The following is a 9,098-nucleotide window of genomic DNA, read 5'->3' as shown; positions in this document are numbered from 1 at the left end:
CGACACCCCATTGCAACATCATATAGTGAAATTTTGCATGCCTTATGACACCTAAGCACACTGAGTGGAGAATCTTGGACTTGATCTTGGATTAGTGGGCTGAACCATAGCTAAAATTCACTAATCATAATTAGTGAAATTTTGGCTCCACAAATTCAATTTCAAATTCAATTGAAATTTGAGTAGAAATTCAAATTTCCCTCCAATTTTGTGTGACACTTAGGCTATAAATAGAGGCCATGTGTGTGCATTTTTTTAACTTTGATCATTTGAGAATTAAAATTCAAAGTTCAGACTTCTTTAGAGGCACTACATTTCGTGCTCTTCTCTTTCTCTCCCTTCATTCATCTTCTTCTACCTTCAAGCTCTTATCTTTGGCTTCCTATTATGGTGAGCTTCTTCTAGACTCATCTTTTACTTGAAGTGGCGTCTCCATTCATCTTTCTCCTTCTCCATTCCGCTGTAATCAGACCTCAAGAAACAAACGAATCCATTAATGAATAAGATCCAAGGCCTACAAGCTCCAATGGAGCTACATCATGTGGTATGAAGAGCATCTTCATCTAGGTGATGTTCTTTTGCTTCCTCTATCTTTTTATTCGGTCAATTCACTTTAGTTCCTTGTTCTTCATCTTATTCTCCATGTATATCCTCCATTGTCTTTTGATTTGGTGTTGTTTATATTAGATTCAAAAAAATAAACCGATTAAATCCTAGATCTACACTTGTTCTTGCATTTTTATGGTTCAAATTTTATAGATCTACTCTTGAATCATGTTTTTGTGTTAATTTTAGGTTCTAACATTTTTTAGTCATAATCTTCTTGTGCTGAACCTTTAGATCTAAATCTTCATCCAAAATATTGATTAGAAAAAAAAACACAAAAATCTAAGTGTAAATCACTTGATCCATGTTGTCTTAGAGTCATGTTTAGCCATAATAATTGTCACATTATGTTCTAAGTTTGTGTTGAATTTTTATTTTGTTGATTGAATTCTAGATACATTTTTTCATGTATTCTTTTCATTCTTAGCTGATCTTTTGAATTTTTAGTCTAATTCATGCATGTTATTTAGTTCATAACATGTTCTAAGTCAATTCCTAGAAGTATTCTTGTTGTTGAACTTTTTTTTTTTGTATTCTAAGTTTCCTACATGATGCCTATGATGAAGTTGAGTTGTGGTGTTGAGTTGTGACTGTATTTTTGAATCAAATAAGTCTTATGCTCTCTTGAATTGTATTATTCAAGACATTTGAGCATAAGAAAACACAAATTGTAATTATCCAAGCCTTAAGCAACATAAACACTACTCCTAATTTCTAGGTTGAAATCGCTAGTGTTGGCAGCTTGAACATACGAACTTGTAAAAATGACTGAGAATTGGTCACTACGAATTTTGAGCTGAAAATGTTACTAAATTTTCTAGACATCTGGACCAAAATTATAAAAAAAGAACCAAGCTATTTGGATAAAAGGAAAAAATAAGAAAAATAACACAATTTGGCAGAAAAATCAGTGTCCAGGAAAAAAAAGTGAAAGGAAAGTGTGTTTGTTGTTTTGGCTTGAAATTTGTTCTATAATTGGTGCCTATTTTATACCAATCTTAGTTCTGAAATTTCAATTTAAAATTAGTTTGAAAACAAGTGCCAAAACTAGAGGTTTTTTTAGTCTTTTATTTTTATTTTTTCTAGAGCCATTCTAAGTTTTTCTTTGAGTCCTAGCTTGCTTTTATGTGCTTTTCATTGCTTTAATTGTTGAATAATCCTTGAAAATTTGTCTTGTTAAAACTCTATTGGTTTAGCTTTAATTTTATTTTTTGGTCTTTGTTTATTGTTTGTCTCCTTGTTTCCTTGTTTGTGAGTTGCCATATAGGGAATTGGAAAGGAGGATTGATGTCATCCCTTGAAGAATTTGAGTCAAGAAGCAAGGGGCCAACAACCTTAAGAGCTATTAGACTAAGAAGCACTCCAAATTGAGTGAAACACCAAAGAGAGAATTGCCACCACAATTGAGGACTTTTTTTCGTAATTTTGTAATTGGCAATTTGCTTTGCTTTCAAATTTTGTAACAAAAAGGCCTTTCATTGGAAGTAAGTTGGGAGTCTCCATTAGGTCACCCTACTTCCATTTGTGTGTAATAATTTTAGGTAATTTTCCCGTAGGATAGTGAGTGTTTTGTTGGGAACCTTAAATGAGGTCATCCAAACACTCTTAGGATCCGCCTAGTTTGCATTTCTTGTACTTTACTTTCTTGCTTACTTTCATAGCTTATTTTCTTTACCTTCCATTGTCAAACCGCCTAGATAGCTTGCCTTTTACCTATTAGTTTTTACCTTATCTTTCACACCTCTTTTAGTGTTTATTTTGGCTAGTTTCAACCATAGTTTCATTTACCTTTTATTTTCAAACTCCCAACAAGAAAGAACCACAACTTAGGAATCAACATGAGTCTTCATTCTTCATCTAGTGTTAATGGTGAGGGTTCTACTCATAAGGACCCCTTGTATAAGATATTAGATGAGTTGAGATCCCTTATGTTGTGGAAAGAAAAACAAGAGAAAAAAGAAAAAGGTAAACAAAGAGTGGAAGAAATAAGTCATGAAAGAGGGAAAATAAAAGAGGAAGAAAGAAGAAAAATAATGAAAGAAATGAAAAGAGAAAAACATGCCTCCTATAGTAGTCATAACTCTTGCAAGAGCCTAAGTGAAGAACTTCGTGACTATTATGAAGGAAGGCATAGGTCACATCTTAGACCTCACTCCCATAGGAGAGAAAATGAAAGAAAGCCTCAAGAGGCTAACATTAACCTCTCATACTTCCATGGGAATGACAATGTAGAGGCTAACTTAGATTGGGAAATAAGGGTAAAGCAACAACTTAAAAGAAAGTCTACTTCAAAATCTTATGGCTTTCACTCTTATCCAAAGGAAGACCAAGGTCAAGGCATCTTAGGAGTAACATCTTCTAAGCCTAAAGATGATAAGGGGAAGACAATATAAAAGCAACCCCTTAAAGCTAGTATGCAAGAGAAGACTAGCTCCATGAAGTGCTTTAAATGTCTTGGAAGAGAACACATTACTTCTCAATGCCCCACCAAGAAAACCATGATTATGAGGGGCCAAGACATTTATAGTAGCCAAGATGAGGCTACTACTTCACCTTCCTCTAGTGAAAGTGAAGAAGCAAAAAGGGAAGAATCTAGTGAAGAGATCTACCCCCAAGAAGAAGGACAACCTTTAGTGGTTAAGGAGGAGTGTAAGGAGGTAAGTGTCTCCTCCAAGAGGTTAGCTAAGAAGGAAAAACATTTTGAAATGAAGACAAATATTAAAGAAATTTCCCCTCTTCGACAACCTCCACATCTTCTCCTTTGTAAAAAGACACTTGCTATCATTGCCACACCTCTTAGACTTGAGTTTATTCCTCAAGTAAAGGAGTTGTTGGATGAGGGTTTGGTTCGGAAGAGCTTAAATTCTTGTGCTTTGTTGTTTCCCAAAATAGGTATTATTAGGCACCAAATCCCTAAAATAGGTGATATGATGAATGTTTTGAGTGGTGCAACCCTCTTTTATAAAATCACTCGTGCACCCAACATCTTCATGATTTGTGTACATAGGGACTCATTAGGTAGGTTTTTTCTTATTTTTAGTTTCAATACAAACTTAGGTACTCATATGGGATACCTTAGGTTTGTCATACCTTTTGGTAGGAATAATCAACATGAAAATACAGAAAAAGGTATGTTTTATTGCATTACTTTTCTAAATTTTTAAAATAGTGATCAAGGGGTTCCCATGAACCCTAAGAGAATAAAGGTCATTCCTTAGTGGCCCACTCCACCAAGTATAAGAAAAATTTGGGGTTTCCATGACTTAACAAACTTTTACAAAGTTTTGTCCCATATTTTTCTATACTTGTAGCACCACTTATTGAGTTGGTGAGGAACCATGTTCCTTCATGGGAAGATGTCTAAGAAATGAGTGTTCAGACCTTACCTTACTTCAACATATCAAACACCACTAAACATATGTTTTTGTTCTTTTTACAGGTGTTGAGGAAAAAAGCCCAGAGTTTCAAGAACCTCGGGATTTGAGGTCAAATCCTTTTCAAGGGGGAGGGAATGATGCGATCCTACCCCACAAGGGCATTAGATAGAAGACTCCAAGAAGATTGGGCCATAGATGCGTGAGAAGGCCCTAGGGTTCTCATGAGCCTTAGGGTAGATTTCTGGTCCATGAGCTAACTATAAGCCCGCTTATCTTTGTACATATTAGATTAGGGTTTCCTAATTTTTGGGCCTTGTATTTAGGGCTCCATAATATAGGTAAGGTACCTTAGAAATGTAGGATTTTTCATCCCTTGTATTTTAGGGCACCTAGACTAGTTTTTTGTATTAGGGCTAGTTTTCTAATTTTACGTGCATTAAGTGAATATTTGATGTGTGTGGTTGGAAATAAATTTAATTGAATTGGGAGAAGCCCAATCCAATTAAATTTTAGAGGGGGAGGTGAGTATTTTCTTGTGACACCCCATTGCCACATCATATAGTCACACTTTATGCATGTCCTTCATGCTTTACATGCCTCATGACACCTAAGCACACTTAGCTCAACGTGCAAAAGCATACCGATAAGACTAGTTTGAGGTATAACAAGAAAACTACCTTTTCTAAGAAAACCAAGTTTGCATCCTCCAAAAGGGTGAACCCAAACAAAGTTTCTAAAAAGAAAAACATAGTGCATTTTAAGCCTAAAGCAAAGAGACTCGCTATGGTACTTGGATAGTGCCTACTTTAGGCACATGACAGGTGACAAGTCTAGACTTACTGACTTTGTGTCAAAGAAAGGAGGATGTCACTTTTGGAGACAACAATAAGGGAAGAATTATGGGAGAAGAAAACATTGGAAATCAGCACAAGACTCAAATATAAAATGTTCTATATGTTAATGGACTAAAGCTCAATCTCTTGAGCATAAGTCAACTATGTGACAAAGGATTCAAAATTGAATTCAACAAGAATTGTTGTCTCATTTATGAAGCTATATCCGGTGAGGTTGTTCACATAGGCAAAAGAATAAGTAACATCTACATGCTAAATATTTAACATGCATCATTTCATGAACTTAGTTGCTTGGTAAGTAAGATTGATGATTCTTGGTTATGGCATCGTAGGGCTGCACATATGAACATGCATCATCTCAATCATCTAGTTAAAAAGGACTTAGTGATTGCTATTCTAAAACTCAAGTTTGAAAAAAATAAATTGTCTAAAGCATGTCAAAAAGAGAAACAAGTTAAAAACTCTTTTCAAAGTAAAAACGTTGTTTCTACTTCAAAACCCCTTGAACTACTTCATATAGATTTATTTGGACCTTCAAGAACTATGACTTTAGCTGGCAACTACTATGGATTAGTAATTGTAGATGATTATTCAAGGTTCACTTGGACTTTGTTTTAAAAAACCAGAAATGAAGCTTTTGATGCTTTTTTCAAACTTGCCAAGGTTATTCAAAATGAGAAATGTTTCAATTAGAAGTGATCATGGATGTGAATTTCAAAATAAGTATTTTGAAATTTTTTTGAAGAAAATGGAATTCATCACAATTTTCCTGCCCTAAGAAAAGGGTGTTGTGGAAAGGAAAAATAGATCCCGTGAAGAAGGAGTTAGAACTCTTCTAAATGAAACAAAGCTACCAAAGTACTTTTGGGTTGATGCTATGAGTACTATTTGCTATACTTTAAAAAGGGTTCTTATAATACCTATTCTAAAGAAAACTCCTTGTGAGCTTTACAAAGGAAGAAAACCAAATATATCTCATTTAAGGGTTTTTGGATGTAAATGTTTTGTTTTAAACAATGGAAAAGAATCTCTTGGCAAATTTGATGCAAAAGCCGATGAGGCTATTTTTCTTGGTTATTCATTGCATAGCAAAGCATATAGAATGATTAATAGGAGAACTTTGTGTGTGGAAGAATTTGTACATGTTGTGTGTGATTAAACTAACTCTATTGTTCAAGAAAATTCTTTGGATGATGAAAATGTAGGTTTTCAGGATAAAGGATACTGCACTTGAAGATGAAACCAAAGTTGAAGAGCTTGAGCAAAGCAAAGAAATCACTGTCACTCTCCTCCTCAGATGTCCATTCCAACAGCTTCAAAAGTATCTGATACTCCTTGATCTCCTTGAACAACATGTCCGAGTGGTCTCCTCGGTTCTCTGTAACCTGCACTGGGTGCACTTGCTCTAGATGAAGACTAAGCTTTGGAGCTTGAAGAAGTTTTGTCTTTTTACATGCCCAACTCTTTGAGTGGCAGTTGTATTGATTGTTGCATCCTAGGCTCTATCTTTTCATATGTGCCTCATGCATCATCATGTAGAGGTAAGAAGATTGTTTCTAAAGTTAGAAACTTCTTTAGTGCATAAAAATATTTGTTTTAATCGATTACAAGGCAGATTGTAATCGATTACATAAGTGTTTGTAGCTTGCAAAAAGATTCTAGTTTCGGTTTAATCGATTACTAGTTAACCGTAATCGATTACATAGTTTAGTTGAGACCATGTTTGGTTTTTCATGAGTTTATGCTTTAATTGATTACCAGATGATCGTAACCAATTACTTCATTCTTAAAGGTGTTCCCAGAAGTGATCAAGAACACTTTAATCGATTACATTGTTCTTGAAAGTTTTCAGATGTTGGAAAGAACACTTTAATTGATTGAAATGATAATATAATCAATTACTTCTTCAAAATAATCGATTAAATTGGATATTTAATCGATTACAGGCGGTTATAACTGTTTTCTCTATTAATAACGACCATGTGTTCTCACTTTTATGAAAGAAAAAGAGAAAAGAAAAAGTGCTTAGAATAAGTGTGCGACTCACAACTTCTAGACTTCATTTTTTTGAAGTTCTCATGATAAAAAAGTGAGTTGTGAATTTCTTGTGAGATCAATAAAGAGACTCATTCACTCAAGGAAAGGTTATTGTGTGTGATTGAGCAGGTTGTGTCTCTCTTTTACTCAAGTTGTTCATGTGTTTTACATGTTGTTAGCATATGCATGAATTTCTGAAGGCATGCTAGAATAGGTTTTTTTAGTTTGGGCTAAGGGTAGGTTTCTCTTAGACACTTATTCACAAAGGACCTTAGGGTTGGGTACTTTAGTCTCTTTTTATGTGGTAGGAATTGATATTGATTGTGATTGCTTGTAAGAATTCTATATGCATCGTGAAAATCTAATTTGGTTTGGATTAGATAACTAGATGATTAGCTTCTCTAGAGTCAGCGAGCAAACCAGTATAAAAATTGGTGTCCATATTCTCTTGATCTTATCTTTCTTTCTCATTGTATTCTTGATCAATTTGTTGAAGGTCAAAGAAAATATCTTTTTGAATAAGAACTTTAGCGAAAGGATTTTGTGTTAAGGGTGATTGATTAAATATTGGTTTTAACAAAAGTTTGTGATATAATGATCCTTGCAAAAGAAAGCTTTTCAAAACTCTATTTTTTTGTTTGATTTGATTTAGAACCAATTCACCCCCTCTTGGTTTGTGAGTTCCATCTTCTTTTTTTTTAGAATGACCATTGTATAGGCCATGGGGGGATGTGCACTAGCTTGCCATAAGTGGGTGGTTTTGCATTTGAATTTTTAGCAAGAAATGGATAAAGTAGACATATAAAAAAATGGTTAAAATTGTTTTTTGCCAAAATTGGTAAATCCTATCTTAAACGTCTAGATTAACACAATAACTTCCTAGATTGTTGTGCTAATCTCCCTAGGGATACGTGTACTTAGAGTAAATCTCACATAGACAAATTACATTGTGACTCAGTGTGCAGTGCAATTCTTGCACATATGGAAATCTAGCTCAGACAGTTTCTATTTCTCTGTGAAGCTTCACTAAAATAACCACATACCTATATATATATATATATATATATATATATATATATATATATATTATAAGCATGAAAATGAGAATTAAAAACATATAATCACCATAATTAAATACATACATGCACAAATGGCACAACTTAGAGTTTCCTCCGTCAGCCTGAGTTGTAATTTTTGTCAGGGTGTTGCACGTGGTGTTAAGTTGCTTTCACCTTTATTAGCATAATGTTATGAGGTGTTCAGATGAGAGGTCAGATATTGCATTTATGTTAAAATTTGAAGATTAAAAATTGAAACCAAGAAGTAGTGATTATAACTGCTAATTCATTTTGTATTTTGATGAAATCACTACTAGAAAATATGTTTTTTACATTGGTTATTTATGACTTTCAACATCGGTTAATAACCGATGTTGAAAGTATTATCATTAACATCGGTTAAAAAACCGATGTTAACGTAAAAATGACAACATCGGTTATTTAATTAACCGATGTTATATAATAAGAATTACACTAAAAAAGGTATCAATGTTCATAACAGCGTTGGCAGTTAACATCGGTTTTACATAAAAACTGATGTTACCTGCCAACGTTAACATCGGTTTTATATAAAATCAATGTTAACTTATACGTTAACATCAGTTTTTGTATAAAGCCGATGTTAAGTTCCAAAACTTTAACATCGGTTTTACTCAAAAACCGATGTTAACTTGTACGTTAACATCGGTTTTTTACGAAAACTTATGTTAACGTTGTAAGTTAACATTGGTTTTGGATAAAACCGATATTATCGTTGACAGTTAACATCGGTTTTGGGAAAACCCGATGTTGTTTGTGTAGATTAACATTAGTTTTTTTAAAAAAAAAAATCGATGTTGTTGTTAGGATTTTTTTTAATACACTGTCTGTTTTTTCAATAAATTCAAAAATTAACCTGCAAATTTTAATTCAGACCACACAGCACAATATATATCATTTGCATTACGTTTTGAAACAATTTTAAGTAGAAAGCTAGCTAGTAAGATTCTATGATGCTAAGCTTGACGAGGTGAAAGAAATACTAAATCAAATGGATGTGAAACATGATGCAACTGTATGGAAGGCACTCCTTGCTGCATGTAGAGTCCATGGTAACTTAAAATTCTGAGAGAGGACAACTACAAATCTTTTTGAGTTGGAACCCGTGAATGCTATGCCTTATGTTA

Source organism: Glycine soja, chromosome 17 (genome assembly GCF_004193775.1).
Source record: "Glycine soja cultivar W05 chromosome 17, ASM419377v2, whole genome shotgun sequence".
Taxonomy (NCBI): Eukaryota; Viridiplantae; Streptophyta; class Magnoliopsida; order Fabales; family Fabaceae; genus Glycine; species Glycine soja.
Note: the sequence above shows the minus strand (reverse complement) of the source record.